The following is a 3041-nucleotide window of genomic DNA, read 5'->3' as shown; positions in this document are numbered from 1 at the left end:
AGGGTGTTGGCCAAGAGCAAGTCATCAGTGGAGTGGGGGGTTTTAGGCTTGTAGTTTGTGATATTCCTAAAACCTTTCCACACAGAGGCCGAGTCGTACGGGGCTTATATAATCAGAGAATGGGAAACAGGAGGGAGACACAGCTGGGTGAAATTAGGGGGGAAGTAAAACTGAACACACTGACATCAGACATGAACCTTCAAAGTAAAACAGGAAACAATCTACAACAATGTGGACTTGACAGAGAGAGACAGACTTGACAGAAAATTGTGTGGATGCCTGAAAAGGCATCCACACTACTGAGTTCCTGTTTCTCTTTATTCTTTATTCCACTATATTCTAGTTGCTTCCATACACTTTTTGGCACTTGACTACTCCCACAGTTATTATCCAATTTTCGCCATTCAAACTTAAAAAAATCCTGCTCTTTCTGCTAATGTGGGCTATGACTTTTGGTGCTCATAACTTCTATACTTTTTGAGATATTGAATTTTGTTTTGCAATATTTTTTGCCCATTTCTGCCATATTTTCAGTGGCCTCACCGATTTTCCTTGCTGGGTTGACCTGTGTTTTAGCTCAGTGAGATGAGCATCCGTTCTCAGACTGGGAGGCCCGGGTTCAAATCCCGCTTATGGCAAAATTTCTTTCAGTTAACAGTAAAACTTTTTAAACTCTTTTCAACGCAAATTTCAGCTTTTTCACCCCTTTTCAGCAGAATTTTCAGCCTTTACACCTCTTATCAGCACAAATCTCAGCTTTTTTCAGTAAAAACCTCTTTTGAGCAGAAATTCTGCTGATTCACCTCTTTTCTGCAAAATTTTCAGCCTTTTCACCTCTTATCAGCAGCTTCTGCTCATTTCAGGACAATTGTCAGTATCTCCACCTCTTCTGTGTCAGAATGAGTTTGACTCAGTGAGACAAGTGGCTGCCTTGAGACCAGGAGGGCTAGGTTTGAATCCTGCTCAGGGTAACTTTTTTTTCACCACTTTTCAGCAAAAATTTCTCCGTCTTTACCCCTTTCAGTAGAATTTTTTGCTTTTCACCACTTTTCAGCAAAAAAATTTCTGCTTCTTCACCTGTTTTCTGCAAAATTTTCAGTTTCTTCACCGCCATACAACTTTTTGCAACTTTTCAACTTTTTCAGCTTTTTTCAGTAGACATCTTACGCGTTAAGGCATCCACACAGTATTTTCGCAGGAAATGCAATTTTTTTCTAGTATAACCTGTAACACAAAATCAGACCAGCACAACTCAAGGATCAGAACATAAATCCTAATCTAGAAAAACACCAAAGCATAAGAAACAGAAAAAGCTTGGTCAAAATGACTCAGAACCATGACAGTCATGAGGGGAATTTAAGATATGCAGCAAAGAAACCTTGCATCACATTATTTTCACAACTGATTAATATTGTGTTTTCTTTTGTTTTACCTCATTGAATTTCTTTAAATATATAACTAGGTGACAAATGAGAGGACAAAGACAAACCTCTGACTCCTTCAGTGAGGCGATAGGATGGCTCTGCTTTATTGTTGAAACAGGCTCAGCTTGTGTTACAGGTGCCAGGTTGCAGCACTGATGGAGTCATGAAAACAGAAAATGATTAGACATGTTGTGGTGTGCTGTTGTTGAATACTGCATCATTATAAAGGAGGAGCGTGGAGCGTGGAGCGTGGAGCGTGTGCCTCTGACTGCTACTGTCAGGCCAAAGCTTTAGTGAAATAAAGAGTCTGGATTACTTTGGATTCTTCAGATGATTAAACTGCTCGCTGATAAATTTCTGCGTTCTGAGCAGCTCACAGTGCCTACATGCCTGTGTATGAATAAAACACTGTAATTGGTTATAGTTTATTCTGCCACAGGATTGTTTGTATCTGCTGAAAAGCCTCTTGGTTTGTAGCTGAGCCACCCGGGGAAGAGGAAGTGCAGCCTGTGGTTTAAGCCTGAGATCGTCCATTTAGCAAATGTCTTGTTTTATCTTATCATCACGCAGCAGAGAGTTCACAAGAAATACAGAGGAAGAAAAACCACTGTGGAAATTCCACTTTGTACACTTCCTCTTTGTGTATGACACAATTTTTATATTATCCGCATGCACTGGAATATTAATAATAATCATTATTGCTACATGTAAGTACACATGACGCAGCATGAAAACAGATCAAATGTAGAGTCACTGTGGTAACAACACAAGAAAAAAAAGAAACCTGACACCCTGAAATACAGCTGCCTTTAAGAGCAGACATTTCAACACTTGCTCCTTGTTCTTAGACATTTTTAGGTTTCATATCTTGAAACATCAAAATCCGTCCTTGAATATCGACAGATATTGAAATTTGTATAAACAACCACAATCTATTTTCCCTCTTCCTTTTTGTTGCAATAAAACAAACCCAAACAGCAATAATAATAATAATATCTCCTGCTCACGTGTAAACTCAGGCACGACTTCTCTTATAATCTCCAATAAACATAATAAAGTTGGTGGCTTTAAAGAAACCAAAGGAAGGATTCTTAAATGTATGAGAGGAGATTTCCAGACAAAAATACAAAATAAAAACAGACTGATGAAGATGTTGTGACCAAGATGTTTTTAGAGCCACAAAAATGTCGTTAAATGAACAATAAAAAAAAGACACACACTAGTAGCAGCTTTTTTCTAAATAAGATCATGAATACCAGAATTAAATGTAATTATAACGTCATGTTAAACAAAGAGGGACGTGTGGTCACGTGAATGAGCAAAGATGGCTCGTCTGGGAGAACAAGCACGTCCTCACACATGTATGCGCAAAAAACAAGCCAGTCTATTACTACTTATATTTAAAAAGAGTAACGACCGAGGGCATCAAAAATATTATGAAAGGTTGTTTATTCCATACAGTCCAGCCGAGATAACCACGTCTCTTAGAAAGACGCCGAGCAGACGCCACACAGCTTCCTGTGAGGAGACACTGCACCAGTGTAACGCACACTGTACAGACAATAATGACAAAATTAATATAATTATCAGATGACTCACTCGTGTTTGAAATCAATT

Source organism: Haplochromis burtoni, unplaced genomic scaffold (genome assembly GCF_018398535.1).
Source record: "Haplochromis burtoni strain Fernald_Lab_line unplaced genomic scaffold, NCSU_Asbu1 Contig_305, whole genome shotgun sequence".
Lineage (NCBI taxonomy): Eukaryota > Metazoa > Chordata > Actinopteri > Cichliformes > Cichlidae > Haplochromis > Haplochromis burtoni.
The sequence above is the reverse complement of the archived record's forward strand: the minus strand, read 5'-3'. Positions refer to the sequence as shown.